The sequence below is a fragment of the Cetorhinus maximus genome, chromosome 23, assembly GCF_964194155.1.
Source record: "Cetorhinus maximus chromosome 23, sCetMax3.hap1.1, whole genome shotgun sequence".
Taxonomy (NCBI): domain Eukaryota; kingdom Metazoa; phylum Chordata; class Chondrichthyes; order Lamniformes; family Cetorhinidae; genus Cetorhinus; species Cetorhinus maximus.
The window spans coordinates 56,178,237-56,194,229 of NC_135901.1; the positions used below are offsets into that span (position 1 = coordinate 56,178,237).

The following is a 15,993-nucleotide window of genomic DNA, read 5'->3' on the forward strand; positions in this document are numbered from 1 at the left end:
ATTGACGGCAGCTCCGGACCAATAGGAAGAGGGGGGGAGGGACTGGAGAACCACGTAGTTGTGGCTGGTCCTCTAAACAATGGGAGCAAAATAAAAGCTCAACCTCAAATGTTCCAGGAACGGATAGGTTATAATCACCAGGAAAGGCTGAGCAGCCTGAAACTCTTTTCTCTAGAAAAGAGAAGGCTGAGAGATGACCTGATAGAAACGGGATGCTTTGTGCCTGTTTCGTCAGGGATTCGAGGTGATATTTATTCATTCAGCTGCAGATTTACATCCTCTGAATCGGCATCAAACAAACAATGAAATGTTTAGATATATAGAAAGAAAGGTTCTACATTGAGATGGATTTCTTAAGATCGGATTTTGTCATCTACTGAATCAGCATTTTTATCAAACTTTCCCTGCTTTTAGACTACAACAGTGACTACGCTTCAGAAAGATTTCATTGGCTCTAAAGCGCCCCCCGTTGCCCTCAGTTGGTGAAAGGCTTTATTAAATGTAAGTCTTTCTTTCTCTTCTTTCTTTCTGTTTGTCAATCAAAGTTAACAATCATATGGAATGGTGAAGTGTATCTGTTCCTTTCCGTGTCTACCCCACTGTCTTTATCTGTCTCTCTTTGTCACTGTATATCTGCCTCGCTCTCTTTCACTCTCTCAGTCTCTCTGTCTGTGTCTCTATCTCTGTTGACTCTTGTGGTCTTTGTTCCCTCCATTCACCCGCTATCTGTGTGCAACCAAGGTTCAATGGATTGATTCCTGAGTGACAGTGAACATGCTGAGAGGCTGTTTCCCTCTGGCTGGAGCGTCTAGAACTGGGCTCACATTCTCTGGATAAGGCGCCAGTCATTTAGGACTGAGGTGAGGAGACATTCCTTCACTCAAAGTCTTGTGAACCTTTGGAATTATATAGCCCAGAACTCTGTGGATCCTCAGTCGATGAGTATATTGAAGGTTAAGGTGGATAAATTTTTGGGCTTTAAGGGAATGAAGGGCTATCGGGATTAGGTGGGAAATTGATGTTGAGGTTAGGGATCTGATATAGTCTTATTAAGTGGTGGGGGAGGCTCGAGGGGGCTTATGGTCAATTCCTGCTCCTTTTTTGATGTTTGTAATATTCGATTTCAGTGGAAATACCATCAAGGCGACGGGAAACAGCAGGTTGAGGGAGGTAACCTGGCCGAACGGCCTCAGGCGCTGGATTCAAGTTCCAGTCTCTGTGGAACCGCTGCCAAAGTTATAGGTGGTTCAGCTGTGGGTCACTTTCAATGCTCTGTTCTCACAAAAAAATGCCAGCTCAAAGTGAATGCGGGTGTGTACTGGGTTTCATTTTAACTGGGAGAAGGAAGAGAGGCAATACAAATATTAATTGCTTTTGAGAGAACGCACGGCAGTTGAGTTGTTCCTCCAGACAGCCAGCATGGAGAAGATGGGCCGAATGCTCGTCTTCTCTGCTGCAGCCATCTTATATACCAACAACATTAACTGGCAATCGGGTCAGCTGCAGTGGCCGAGTGGATCTAATGATGGAGTTCAAATCCATCGGGATTTCCCCCTTCAAATTATTCCTGGTTTTAACTCTGTCTCTCGGTTAAAATGAATCCAAGCACTCGGGGGTTTTCCTCTTTCCGTTCATTCACGAAAACATTCATGAAACTTATAGTCACAGTAGAACAAAAACAGAGCCAGGTTGGTGTCAGGCTTGCTTTCTGGGTGTTTGTCGCTCCTTAGAAACAATCCCTTGCCCTCTGCCACTCTCGGTGTATATGTCTGTGTGTGTTCCTCTGTGTGTGTCAATGTGGTTCAGTTCCCCGAGGGGTTGAATACATTTTTACCATCACAAACATTATTCACATTAGATGTGCAGTTTCATATCAAAATGTTGCAGAGAAAAATATCAGGATGGAAGATGCAGGAGGAGTTTGCAATGTTTGGAAGGAGGTGCAGCTCAGAAGTGGAAGATTCAGCGAGGAGTTTTCTTCCATTTCACATGAGATTTGGAACCAGACCTGGGAGATATTTGTGTCAGTGTAAACAGTAAAATCTCCCCTATTACCCCTACATTTTCCCTTGCACTACCGTCTCGATAGTCAATGTTTTGCAGCCTATCACAGCCATTCTCTCAATCCCTATCTTCCCCTCTGTGTTTGTTCCCGAACGCTTGCGACCGGATGACATTTCCAACTCTGATGCAAAACTCGAGCGCTCACGCCACTGATTCTGGAAGAGGTGATCTGCATTTCTCGCTTTTAATCAGGAAATTATTCAGACTCATTTAAAAAGTTTGCACGAGGTCAATAAATTATCATTCCCTCACCAGGAATCGAACCCAGGCCACGGTGGTGAAAGCACCGAATCCTAATCATGAAATTACCCGGGGAGCTGCTCAGAAGATTCACAACCTGGCTTATCTCTGTTACCTGTGCCTTTTATTTTTATTTCCGACCCCTTTCACCAGAGACACGTTTCAAACTAACATAAGACCGTAAGAAAAAGGAGGAGGAGTCGACCATTCGGCCCCTCAAGCCTGCCCTGCCATTCAAAAAGATCATGGCTGATCTGCCCCAGCTCTTTTGTGCCAGCCCTTCATAGCCCTCAACTCCCCGATATTTAAAAAATCTATCTACCACCTTTTTAAATACGCACAGTGATCTAGCCTCCACAACTCTCTGGGGCCGAGAATTCCAGGCATTCACTACCCTCTGAGAGAAGAAATTCCTTCACATCTCAGTTTTAAATGAGTGCCCCCTTATTCTGCAACTACGCCCCCTAGTTCGAGATTCCCCCACTTGTAGAAACATCTTCTCGACATTAACCTGTCAAGCCTAATCAGAATCTTATACGTTTCAATAAGATCACCTCTGATTCTTCTAAATTCTAATGAATAAAGGCTTAATCTGTTTTGCCGTCCTTGATAAGCCAGCGCCTTCATCCCAAAAATAAGGCTACTGAATCTCTTTTGAACTGCCTCCAATGCCAGTATACCATTTCTTAAATACAGAGACCAATACTGTGCACAGTACTCCAGATGTGGCCTCACCATCACCCTGTACAGTTGTAACACGACTTCCCTATTTTTAAACGCCAGCCCCCGAGCAATACAGGCCAAAATTCCATTTGCTTCTTAATTACTTGCTGCACTTGCCTGCTAACTTTTGTGTTTCATACACGAAACACCCAGATCCCTCTATGCTGCACTTTTTCAGAGTCTCTCTCCATGTAAAAGTCTGCTTTTTGATTCTTCCTACCAAAGTGCATGACCTCACACTTTCCTACATTAAACTCCATCTGCCAAGTTTTTGCCCAATCACTCAACCGATCTACACCCCCTTGCAGATTCCTTATGTACTCATCACAACCTGTCCTCCCACCTACTTTTGCATCGTCAGCAAATTTGGATAAATTACACTCTGCCCTTCCTCCATGTCATTAATATAGCTAAGAAATAATTGAGGCCCTAGACTGATCCTTGTGGCACTCCATTAGTTACGTATTTCCAACCTAAAAAATCCCAACTCTGTCTTCTGTGTGTTAAATTGGGCTCTTTACATTGCAGGGTAATAGGGATCACGGTCTCTCACACACGGGAAGTTTCCCCGCTACATTGCAGGGTTTGTGTAGGGTAATAGGGATGACGGTCTCTCACACACGGAAAGTTTCCCCGCTGGAAAAGGTATAGAAGCATTAACAGAATTAAGTGTGAGGAAAGGTTGTATCGTTCCCGTTTGTTGTTAAATAGTAACTGGATGCATCATCTCAAAACCATGTGACATTTATACTTCTCCAGGTTTTGAATGATATTCTGAAAAATGCATGGCTCGGAAAAAAGAGGGAAAGATGGGGGCGGATTTGCTGTAAGTTGTTCGCACATGTGTGAAGTGTTGAATGAGCTGTTGATGTGCTGTGTCATCTGATGATTCTAATGTTAGATCAATTTCTCTGTCGCGTGGCTCAGGTTTTCAGCCGAATTGGACTTCCACAAAACAAGGTTCTGAAGTGCACTAAGACAGCACAGTTTGATATTCCAGGTAGTTCTGCAAGGAGCTGCGTGTAGCTTTTGTAGCCTAGTGGTTATCACATTTGCTTCACACGCCGAGAATTCCCTGAATCGAAACACATTGAAGAACAGTGGAACTGGCAGCATTTGTGGAAAATATTCTTGCTGCCATTCACAACCCGGATCTGTGTAACACTGAATGTTGATGGGGGAAAACCAACGGCTTCATCTCCGAACCACCAAACTTAACAGTTAACAGCCGAACGCGCTGACCAATTGTGCTGCAGAGACTGATGCAACTTTCTGTGCTCTTTGTACAGGCACAGCCAAGTCACTTTGAACATCAGCACAACTTTCTCACCTCTTCAAACATGATCTGCTTTGTTGTTTTTTAAAATTATTCTTACGACCAAGTGAGTAGCTTCAGACTTCGTGGCATTTTTCTCCGCCTGGTATTTTGTTAGCCAGTCACTTCTTATATATTACAGAAACAGGAAATGCTGGGAAAACTCAGCAGGTCTAACAGACTCGGTGGAGAGGGAAACAGAGTTAAAGTTTCGAGTCCCTATGACTCTTCTTCAGAGCTGAAGAAAGCAGAAAGTGAAGGAATTTATACTGCTGAAGCGGGGCAGGGAGAGTAGAGCAGGTGATGCTGGATAGAAGGTCAGCGATAGGTGGGAACTAAGGGGAGATTGACAAAGGTGTCATGGACACAAGGCAAATGGGCTGTTAATGGTAGTGGTGAGGGCTGAAGAAGGTGCTGATAGTGGCATAAAAATAAGAAAGCAGAATGTGTGAATAGCAGAACAAGAGTCAGCACTTTGTGAAAAACCAGCATGGAAGGAGTAACAGATGGCCCTTTGAGGGTGGGGTAGGGGGGAAGGGCGGTGCTTGGGGGAAAAATGATAGAAAAGGGGTTTAAAAGGGGGGATGAAATAATGAATAAATGAATAAAAATAAGAAAATAAAAATACATTTTTATAAAAGGATTTTAAAAAGGGTCAAAATGGAGGAGAGAGTTCATGGTCTGAAGTTGTTGAACTCAATGTTAAGTCCGGAATGCAGTAAAATGCGTAGTCGGAAGATGAGGTGCTGTTCCTCCAGTTTGCGTTGAGCTTCACTGGAACAATGCAGCAGGCCAAGGATGGACATGTGGGCATGAGAGCAGGGTGGAGTGTTGAAATGGCAAGCGACAGGGAGGTCTGGGTAATGCTTGCGGACAGACCAAAGATGTTCCGCAAAGCGGTCACCCAGTCTGCGTTTGGTCTCTCCTGTGTAGAGGAGACTGCATTGGGAGCAGCGAATGCAGTAGACTAAATTGAGGGAAGTGCAAGTGAAGAGGTGCGTCACCTGAAAGGAGTGTTTGGGCCTTTGGAAGGTGAGGAGGGAGGCCCCTAAAGGGCCATCTGTCATTTGCTCTACGTTGTTCTTTCATAGAGTGCTGATCCTTGTTCTGTATTAACACATTCTGCTTTCTTACCTTTAAGTCACAATCGGCACCTGTTTTTTATCCCTTTCCACTACCATTAACATTCCCTTTGTCTTGTGCCCCTGCCATCATCGTCAATCCCCCCTTAGCCCCCACCTATCGCTGATCTTCCCACTTGCTCCCCCCCACCCCATCGAAAACAGTATAACTTTCATCACGTTTCTGCTTCTCTTCAGCTCTGAAGAACAGTTACATTGACTCTGTTTCTCTCTCCACAGATGCTGAACTTTTACAGCATTTTCTGTTTTTAATACAGATTTCCAGCATCTGCAGTATTTTAACTTAAAAGCAAAATGCTTCTCCGCAGCATTTTATTTTTTCTTCTTATGCAGTCTCTCAGATTTCCACGTTATCTGGTATTCTCAGCTGAAGGATAAACATAGACCTCAGCAAAGATTGAACGCATGACCCCTGGTTTACAAGGCCAGCAATCCAAACGCTGAGCTATGGAGACACCTACTAGCTACAACGTACGGAAAATGGACCATATTCAGTAGAACGAGGTACAGGTTGAAGTCCCGAGTGGATGACATTTGATAGACCTGGAAATGTCTGAGAGGGAGAACAGGAAGTTAAAAGATGCGACATGAAAGCGGCAGAATTTGATGTGTGTCAGTTACTTTCAGTGATGAATTTCTGCCGTGTGTCGCCTTGTCAGTTTCACAGGAGCCGCAGGGATGAGGTTGGCGGCACCTGGTTAAAATTAGGAATAATGTGAACTGTAGTCAGCAGGATTCAAACCTACAGGGGGAGAGACCAATGGATTTCAAATCCATCACCTTAAACATTCAGCCACGACTAACAGCAGCTTCCGAGCTCAAACGTGTTCTTATCAAATCAGAGATGGCTGCAAAATAGGTCACTCGGCCCATCGTGTCCGTGCTGGCTCTCTGGAAGAGCAACTCAACCAATTCCACAGACCCCCCTTTCCCCCACAACAATTTCTATTTGCATGGCCTCTCCGCATTTTTCCAAACAAAATAAAAGAACAAAGATCAAAGAAAAGAATAGCACAGGAACAGGCCCTTCGGCCCTCCAAGCCTGTGCCGATCATATTGCCCGTCAACTAAAATATTTTGCACTTCCGGGGTCCGTATCCCTCTATTCCCACCCTATTCATGTATTTGTCAAGCTGCCTCTTAAACACCACTATCGTATCTGCTTCCACCACCTCCTCTGGCAGCGAATTCCAGACACTCACTACCCTCTGTGTAAAAAACTTACCACCGCACATCTCCTCTATAGTTTTCTCCTCTCACCTTAAATCTATGTCCCCCTAGTAATTGACTCTTCCACCCTGGGAAAAAGCTTCTGACTATCTACTCTGTCCATGCCACTCATAATTTTGTAAACTTCTATCAAGTCGCCCCTCAATCTCCGTCGCTCTAGTGAGAACAATCCCAATCCGAGTTTCTCCAACCTCTGCTCATAGCTAATAACCTCCTGACCAGGCAGCATCCTTGTAAACCTCCTCTGCATCCTCCCCAACGCCTCCATAGCCTTCTGGTAATGTGGTGACCAGAATTGCACGCAATATTCGAAGTGTGGCCTAACCAAGGTTCCATACAGCTGCAGCATGACTTCCCAGCTTTTATACTCAATACCCCTGCCAATAAAGGCAAACACGCCATATTCCTTCCTGACTACCTTATCCACCTGCGTTGCCACTTTCAGTGACCTGTAGACCTGTACACCCAGATCCCTCTGCCAGTCGATGCACTTAAGGGTTCTGCCATTTACTGTATAATTCCTGCCTGTAGTAAACCTTCAAAAATGCATTACCTCGCATTTGTCCAGATTAAAATCCATCTGCCATTTCTCCTCCCAAGTCTCCAACCGATTTATATCCCGTTCTATCCATTGACAATCCTCTTCACTATCTGCAACTCCTCCAACCTTAGTGTAGTCTGCAAACTGACTAATTAGCCCAGTTACATTTTCCTCCAAATCATTTATGTATACTACAAACAGCAAAGGTCCCAGCACTGATCCCTGTGGAACTCCACTAGTCACAGCTCTCCATTCAGAAAAGCACCCTTCCACTGCTACCCTTTGTCTTCTATGACCAAGCCAATTCTGTATCCATCTTGCCAGCTCACCTCTGATCCCGTGCGACTTTACCTTCTGTACCAGTCTGCCATGAGGGACCTTGTCAAAGGCCTTACTGAAATGCATGTATATAACATCCACTGCCCTTCCATCGTCGATCATCTTTCTCACTTCCTCGAAAAACTCGATCAAGTTAGTGAGACACGACTTCCCCTTGACAAAACCATGCTGCCCCTCACTAACACGCCCATTTGCTTCCAAATGTAATAAATACTGTCACGAAGAATCTTCTCCAATAATTTCCCTACCACTGACGTAATGCTCACCGGCCTGTATTTCCTGGATTATCCCTGCTACCCTTCTTAAACAGTGGAACAACATTGGCCATTCTCCAGTCCTCTGGGACCTCATCCGTAGCCAGTGAGGATACGAAGATTTCTGTCAAGGCCTCAGCAATCTCCCCCCTTGCCTCCCTCAGTACTCTGGGGTAGATCCCATCTGGCCCTGGGGACTTATCCACCTTAATATTCTTCAATACGCCTAACACCTCCTCTTTTTTGATCTCAACATGATCCAGGCTATCTACACACTCTTCCCTAGACAAATCGACCGCTAAGTCCTTCTCTTTGGTGAATACTGATGGGAAGTAGTCAATTAATATCTCTCCCCTTTCTTCTGGCTCCACACACAGATTCCCATCTCTGTCCCTGAGTGGGCCTATCCTTTCCCTGGCTACCCTCTTGCTTTTTACATATGTATAAAAGGCCTTGGGATTTTCCTTAATCCTTGTTGCCAGTGAGTTTTCATGACCCCTTTTAGCCCTCCTGACTCATTGCTTAAGCTTCTTCCTACTTGCTTTGTATTCTCCACGGGCTTCATCTGTCCCCAGCCTTCTAGCCCTTACAAATGCTTCCCTTTTCTTTTTGACTAATCTAATAAGTAACTCCATAGGCACCTTATCAAAATCAGGAATGATGAGAACTGGAGCTGGTAGGATTTGGAAGTCTGTGAGGAGACCCCACAGGATTCCAACCCCATCCCCTTATCCACTCCACCGTGAACACAGGACCTGCACTGACGTCATTGCTGTTTGTATAAAATCATAGACGGCTACATCAGACGGTCATTCAGCATGTCGTTCACAAGCCGACTCTCTGGAAGAGCAACTCAACTACTATAAATCCACACCCTACCTTTTCCCCACAGCAACTCACATTTATATTGTCTCTTCTCTTTCTTCTTGAAAAAATGCAGCATGCTCAATTTTCGGTGGTGTGTGTTTGTTCAAATGGGGCTGCTAAATATTTGGCAGCGGTGGGATTCGAACCCACGCCACCGTAGAGACTGGAGCCTTAATCCAGCGCCTTAGACCGCTCGGCCACGCTACCACATAGGTGAAAATTATTAATCATCTCCTTCATTGGTATTGCCACTGAAATAGAACAAAAGCAACAGAGTAGGAATTGACCATTCGGAATCTGGATCCAGCTCCGTCAGTTAATCAGATCATCCTGCACTTTGTAACAAACAGAAATCATCTCCACTCAAAAACACAATGAGCTGCAGTGAAGGGTTGGCACCATTTGAATTGTCATTCAACTGGTTTGGTTCCAAATCTCCTGCTAGAAATGGCAAGAAAACTTCTCACTGAATTCAACCCGGGTCTTGACTTCAGAAGGACAGGACACAAGGTAGCAAACTACATTTCGATAGAATGGGTTATAAAATGGCAGAATGACTGGGAAAGAGCATCCGTGGTGTTAGGAAACATAAAATCATAGAAAGTTACAGGAAAGTAAGAGACCATTCGGCCTGGCGTGCGGCTGTCAAACAGCAGTTGTGATTGGTTGATCAAGAGTGGTCAATTACTCTTCCATTTCCAATTGCGAATTTAGTGAATGTTTGCAGATGAACGGGAATAAGAAACACGGGGGTATTTGAATGGTTTTTATTCCAAATAACCGATAAGTAATTCTGCAGACCGTCAGTTAAAATCACTTGGCCACAACTATTTAATGAAATCGAACTGTTGTTTGTATAAAATAATAGAATGCGTACAGGGAGTAAGAGAGAAAAAGGAATTTCAGTCCCTGCTATTAACCCAACTTCGACTGCCCCTCCCCATCCTCCAAACCAAAATGCAAAACTGCACAGATCAGCCGGCCGCACGGAACATTTTTAGGAAGTGTCTCAAAAGCAAACCGCCGGAAAGTTTAATAACCGCTGGAGTGGAGCCCAAATCACAGGAACCTTGGCCAGCACCTCAGTCCATTCGGCCACTCAACCACAGTCAGAGTAGAAACAACCATTACGTTGGCCGGCATTGGCACTGAATTAGAATATCTAATCATCCTCCGTTTTGTCACGTCCGGGCATTTAGTAGCTGAACAGCCTGCACTCAAAAAGAAACAGAAATAAATGTCCTCTTGCATCTTTTAAAACAGCGCTTTTGTTTTCTCTGGACCATCTTAATATGAAGCCGCAGGAATAAGGTGAATAATGTTTGGATGGTAAAAATGAGGAACTGAACCACATTGACACACACAGAGGGACACACACAGACATAGACACCGAGAGTGACAGAGGGCAAGCGATTGTTTCTAAGGAGAGACAAAACGCCCAGAAAGCAAGCCTGACACCAACCTGGCTCCGTTTTTGTTCCATTTCCGAATGCAGGATTCGTGAATGTTTTCAGGAGTGAACGGAAATAGGAAAACTCCCGAGTTTCTGGAAGGACTTGATTCAATGTAACCGATAATTAACTCTGGAGACACACAGTTAAAAGCAGGAATAATGAAAAGCGGAAAAACCCAATGGGTTTGGACTCCATCGCCTTTACTACTCGGCTATAGCGAACGGCCCTATGCACAAGTTCATATGGTCGGTATAAAATTATAGATGACTACAGCAGAGAAGTACGTTCAGCCCATCATGTCCATGCCATCTTTCTGAAGAGCCATTTAACTAATTCCAAAAAATCGCCTGTTCCCCACAGCAATTTATATTGATGGTGTCTCTCCTCACCCTTCCTGTTAAAATGAAACACCGCACACAAACCCAAACATTCAATCTGAACTGGGATTTGTTCGACCTGCTGTTCAAGCTGCTCATGTGCAACTTTCAATTTCCAAAACCCACCAACCTCATCACTGCGGCTCCTGTGAAACTGACAAGGGAACACACGGCAGAAATTCATCAGTGAAAGTAACTGAAACACATCAAATTCCAAACACTGTCATGTCACATCTGTTTCTGCTTCTGTCCCTGCCTCACCTCCCAAGCTTCCAAGTTAATTAGTTGCTTGATGCAGACACAGTAAGTCCATGAACTCAATATTTCCCTGGGAAGCAGGGACAGGGAAGGGAGACACGAGAATTTGAGAAGGGAAGGGTTTACAAGTTCTCATTTTCCTGATTGTCCGAGATGCTGATAATAGGAATGTGCACAGTGTGAATTATCCACAGCCACATTCTCCTTCCAGTCTTGGGCACGTTGTTAAGCTTTGAAATTGTTCATATTTTCACACTGGATTTCACTATGAAGAAAGCGGAGCTGGGATGAGCTTATGTTGTTCAGCAGATATATTGCAAGAAGGAACACAACAGGTTCATTTTGAAGGGGTGAACGGTTGAGACTATTTAATTGCCGTTGAACGAGTCCGGTGTCAAATTCAGTGCTAGAAATGACAAGAAAACCCGCTGAATTTGCTCATTGTCTTGAATTCAAAGCGTCGGATAGAAGGGCAGGGATTACATCTCGATGGATTGAGTTATAAAATGGCAGTAAAACTTAGAGAGATACAACTGGAGTGTCGGGAAACACAAAATGGCAGAAAGGTACAGCAAAGAAATTGACCAATCGGCCACGTGTTCTGCTTTGACAGAGCAGTGTGATTGGTTGATCTGAATATTCAACAGCAATCGTCATTTAAGAAGGATGGGCAAAAAGAAAAAGGAGGTGGGATAGTGCTGTTAATAAGGGACCAGATCCGCACATTAGTGGGAGAGGATCTTAGATTGAAGAATAAGTTTGAGTGGAGCTAATAAACAGAAAGAGGCATCAAACATTAGTGGGAGTTGTTTATATGCCACCAAACTGTAGTGGGAATGTTGGGAATGGGATAAATAAGGAAATTAGAATTGAAGGTAACATGGGTAATACAGGAATAATATTCTGCCTCGCATCACCAGCTCTATAGTCAGTGCTTTGTAACCTATCATAGCCCGTCTCTTTTATTTTCACTTCCTCACTCCGACTCTCGATTTATTCTCGACTTGTTGCACGTGAGACATTTCAGTTCTGATGTGAAACTTCAAGTCTCATTGCCCTGAATCTGACAGAACTGTTCTGTGTTGTTTTCAGCCAGGAAGACAATAATGTTGGCTTTAGCAGTTCGCCCAAGAGCAGAAAATCTCAATTCTCTGACAGGGAATCAAACCTGGGGTGACGCAGTGAAAGTGCTGAACCCGAACCAGTCGGCCATCAGGAAGCTGCTGGAAATTTGGCTCAAGGAGGCTACTTTTGGAATTTTTTCTTTTCCGATCTCTTTCACCAGTCAACTTTCTCCAGCTAAATGGTCTGTTCAGGTTGAACACAAGTGGCTTCTTCAGCCAATGAGAAGAACCATTGCTGTTGGATGGAACATGAAATCGATACTTTTCTCCTTTAAGACAGTTCTTAAAGCCTCCCCCTTTGACAGAGCTTTTAGTCAGCTGACCGATTATGAGGCTCAGCGTCACACTTTGTTATATAATGACCATGGCGGACGCCTTGTGACGTTTCAACAGGTTAAAGGCGCTTTCTAAATATAAGTTGTTGTTGTATGCTGTAGCATTATAAAAACTTGCCCTTTTAAGTGAGAGAAAAGCTGCCTTGTTCCTGTTTGTTGTTGGATATTAACTGAATGCATTATCTTACAAGCGTCTTATATTCGCTCTTCACCATTTCACAGAATAAGCACTCAGCAAAGCGACTGTATCTTTCTGCTGGCAGCGGGTGATTGGAGCGTGCGGGGCCGGAATGTTGCTGCTTTTCTGCTTTTCCCTGTCTCACTTACTGTGGAGCTGAGGAAGAGAGAATAAGTAATGGGGTTAATTGAATCCAATAGCTTCATAGATTTCGAATGTGTTATTTGTAGGTGCATGGTTGGTCAGTTGGTAAATTATATTTGAAATTAATGTTCAGATAAAAATATCATTGCTGTTGGGACTCATTGGGCACAGGAGAGTTGGATCTTTTTCTCATTGTCGCTTAAGAACCCAATAACAACCTGGGACTGTGTGATAATGCATATTGATTGTGTTTTATATAAACGTGTCATTTTGGGGAGAAACGTTTCTCTCATGAAAGAAGCCTGAAATTACAATAAAAGGCACAGTTAAAATGGATTAGCCAATGCGAATATAGTTTGTGATGGTAAAAATGTATTCAACTCCTCAGGGGACTGAACCACATTGACACACACAGAGGAACACACACAGACATATACACCGAGAGTAACAGAGGCCGAAGGTGAGACAAAGGCCCAGAAAGCAAGGATGTCCCCAAATTGACCAATTATCGTTCCATTTCAGACTGCAAATTTAGTGAATGTTTGCAACTGAAATAACGTTTAGTAACACGGATAAGAAGAATTATGATCCTGAATGGAGATGAACGGAAGTAAGAAGGAAGGGGTGTTTGGTTGGTTTAAATTTTATTTAGCCGATGATTAATTCTGCATAAAAACAAAAATTCTGCAGACAGTTTGCAATTTATTCTCGGGATGTGGGTTTCGCTGGCTGGGCCAGCATTTATTGCCCATCCCTAGTTGCCCTTGAGAAGGTGGTGCTGAGCTTCCTTCTTGAAATGCAACTGTCCATGTGGTGTAGGTACACCCAAAGTGCTTTTAGGAAGGGAGTTCCAGGATATTGAACCAGCGACAGTGAAGAAACAGCGCCATATTTTCAAGTCAGAATGGTGAGTGACTTGGAGGGGAAATTCCAGGTGGTAGTGTTCCCATCTATTTGCTGCCCTTGTCTTTCCAGGTAGTAATGGTTATGGGTTTGGAAGGTGCTGTCTAAGGAGGCTTGGTGATTTCGTGCACATGTGATAACCAGTTCACTACAGAACAATACCTGACAAAGCCAGAGGCACCTGCACCTCATATTAAACTGTGAGGTCCTGCAACAGCAATTTGGGTCCTTGCTTTACAGAAATGGAATTCGGTTGCAGATTTATAAATGTTGTCGTCAAATTAACCTGATCATGTCATCATAAAATGGCAGACCGCTTGAGGAGACCACTCAATCATCATATCATTATCAGCCTTTTACATTGTTCTTTCAATTAGACTCAATTTCCTTCCCTTTCTCCATAACTCTGATTTTTTTTCTTCCTTTCAAGTCATTGTCCAATTCCCTTTTGAAAATTCTGAGTTGAGAAGAACAAAACTGAAAGAAGTGCAGGAGCTTCTGCGGTGTCCATGCTCAGTGTGTGAAAATTAACAAAGTTTCCCTGACCCAATGTCACAGAGATGCGGGCTGGGGATTCTTATACAGCTTTCGAAACAATTAAGTTCATTTCAAATGGAATTTGAAAAGGAATTTTATTCTGATGAAGCATCTCCATATTTTTCTGATTCGATCTATACAATCTAATTCCCCTTGCTGTATACCCTGTAACAGAGGCTGTTATACTAAAGAGGTTTTGCTACAGCTATGCAAAGCCCTGGTTAGATCGCACCTGGAGGACTGTGTATAGTTCTGGGAACGGCACCTTATAAAGGATCAATATTTGACTTGAAATGTTCAGAGGAGCCGCATTGATGAGGTTGGTGGGTTTTGGAAATTGGAAGTTGTACATCCGCAGTTTGTGGCACTATTTCACCTCAATGTTCACTTCATGATCATGTCTAACACACTCGATGCTGTTATTGGCTGAACAAATCTTCTGTGTTTGAACTAAACGTGCTATTATTCGGCGCTCCCACTCCTGCCGCCCGGGTTTGGTCCTCATCTGGGAATGTTGTTTTCTTGTTGCTGTGTGAACTGTCACAATGAACTGTTCCCGGAGTCTCTTTCCCCTGGGATCTCCAAAACCCGTCACTTCTCTTCCTCTTTCATTCTCACTCTTTCATTCCCAGTTTGGGAGGGAGAACGAGGAGGGACAATATAAATTGCAGGGTTATGGGGAAAAGGTCGCGTTGTGACAGTGACAGGGCGGGAAGAAGACCCTCTTGTCTCTGCTGCAAATATTCTATGATTTCGTATAAATAATACAGGCCTTCCGCCAAAGTCTTTAGTCGTAGCCGAGTGGTTAAGGCGATGGATTTGAAATCCATTAGGTGTTACCCCGCACAGGTTCGAATCCTGCCGACTAAGTTATCCATTATTTCTGATTTTAAACATTGATCTCAGAAACAGTAAATGGAATCGACATTTTCACAACACCTGTAATAGCAATGTTTGACCAGTGGATGGCAGTGAAACCGTCATTGCTCACATCACATGAAGCAGGCGCTGTCTCAATTATTACTGCATTTGGCACTGTCTCTGTTCATATTAAAATAGACGCCGTTTCTGTTTCTATTACACTAGGATATGTCTCTGGTCATATTAGAGAAGGTCATCTCTCAGTTGTGCCTATAATTGGCTCAGCCACAGTTGTTTATGTACTGGACGAGGGCCACAATACAGTTGGCACTATCTCAGTCATGACTGCACTGAAGCAGGTCTAGGCTAAAGTTACAATAAACCATGCCCCAGTTGGCACTGTACTATAGATTGTCTCTGGTTATAGAAAACTAGAACATGTTTTTAGTTGCATTTCACAAGACTCTGTCTCAACTATTACTCCAGTAGAACCTGCCACGTGTCTATCAAACTAGGCCCTGTCTCAGGTAATGCTGCACCAATACGTGTCTCACAATATCACACAATTCTCTGTTTCTGTTGTTATTGTCCTATACCATTATTCTCATTTCTGTACTTGTCCATGTCTCTGTTTGCATTAATCTCGTATCTTTGGTGGTATTTACTTCACCAGACACTGCGTCAGTTTATATTACAAAGAGCCCTGAATTATGTGAAGCTCCACTATACCCTGTATCAGTTTTCTTCTACTGGATCCGGTCTGTGTTATTACTACACTAGGCTGGTTCGTATTACACAAGATCCTGTCTCAATTATTACTGCACCCGTCACTGCCTCACTTATATTCCACTAGATCGCGGCCCTGCTTATAACACACTGAATCATGTCTGCACTTATATTCCGCTAGACCGTTTCAGAACAATTTACACTAGACTCTATATCAGCCTGTATCACATTCGACTTGTCTGTCTTTTCAATTAAAATGGATCCTGTCTTTGCAGAGACTTTGTCTTTGTACCTCTGTCTCTGCTTCTATTCAACTCTCCCTGTCTCTGTTTTTACTCCACGAGATCATATCTGTCTCTCTTACACTGCAGGCAGTCTCGG

At 43.7% G+C, this 15,993-nt stretch overlaps 2 non-coding genes across 2 annotated transcripts; one reads left to right on the forward strand and one right to left on the reverse strand.

The window, feature by feature from the left end:
- Positions 1 to 8,840: 8,840 nt before the first annotated feature.
- On the reverse strand, positions 8,841 to 8,922 carry trnal-aag (transfer RNA leucine (anticodon AAG)). Its single transcript has one exon. It is a non-coding gene; the product is annotated as a tRNA-Leu (tRNA).
- Positions 8,923 to 14,812: 5,890 nt separating this feature from the next.
- trnas-uga (transfer RNA serine (anticodon UGA)) lies at positions 14,813 to 14,895 on the forward strand. Its single transcript has one exon. It is a non-coding gene; the product is annotated as a tRNA-Ser (tRNA).
- Positions 14,896 to 15,993: the final 1,098 nt, after the last annotated feature.